The sequence below is a fragment of the Delphinapterus leucas genome, chromosome 11 (genome assembly GCF_059928025.1).
Source record: "Delphinapterus leucas isolate spDelLeu-1000000601 "Yukka" chromosome 11, BTC_Dleu_Yukka2, whole genome shotgun sequence".
Classification (NCBI taxonomy): Eukaryota; Metazoa; Chordata; class Mammalia; order Artiodactyla; family Monodontidae; genus Delphinapterus; species Delphinapterus leucas.
Window position 1 is genome coordinate 39311380 of NC_143139.1, and position 599 is coordinate 39311978.

Here is a 599-nt window from a genome sequence, read left to right on the forward strand (position 1 = left end):
TGGCGACGCCTGCGCTCCCTGGACTCGGGCGCGCGATCTGGCGGGCGGTGCGAGGTGCAAGGGACCGGTCACGATAGGAGCGGCAACCCGACGGACTGGAGGCGGCCTCCGGCCCCGCGCCTCTCCGCGCGCAGATCCCCGCCTCGCGGGCCGCCTCGCGCCCAGGCCTCGCTAGCGCGCCCGTTGGCTGCAATGGCCTGGAGCTCGGCGCGCCGGCGTCGCGCCGGCGCGAGCACGCGCCCTGTGCGCTGGCTGGTTGGCGCGCACGCGCCCGAGTGGGCTGCAGGGCGGGGCAAAGAGCTCGAGCTCCGGCGAGGTCGGTGTGGATCGGCTGGCCCTCCGGGCCTGAGCCGTAGCTGCGATTCCCAGCCCGCCGCCCGGCAGAGGAGGGAAGAGAGGAAAGGGGCGGTTGGGGCGGGGCGGCGTCCGGCTCCGGGAGAGCTGGGGGAGGAGCGCGGCGGCTACGGCGGCGGCTCTAGAAGAGGAGGAGGAGGCGGCGGAGGAGCTCCTTTCGTCTTCTCAGACCCAGGAGCGTCCCGGACGCAGAGCCGGAACTGGGGGACACGGCGACTGCGGGGGCCTGGGGTAGGTGAGGCTGA

General features: G+C 75.1%; 1 protein-coding gene across 3 annotated transcripts in view; it reads left to right on the forward strand.

Moving 5' to 3' along the window:
* Positions 1–340: 340 nt before the first annotated feature.
* Positions 341–599, forward strand: part of SPATS2 (spermatogenesis associated serine rich 2) — a 135436-nt gene continuing 135177 nt past the window's right edge. For 2 of the 3 annotated variants that reach the window (XM_030763099.2, XM_022572254.3), the window contains exon 1: positions 341–585. The gene's annotated coding sequence lies outside the window, so the exon portion shown is untranslated. Of the gene's footprint in view, positions 590–599 lie in introns of all 3 variants that reach the window. The other variant, XM_030763100.2, reaches the window with a different exon arrangement.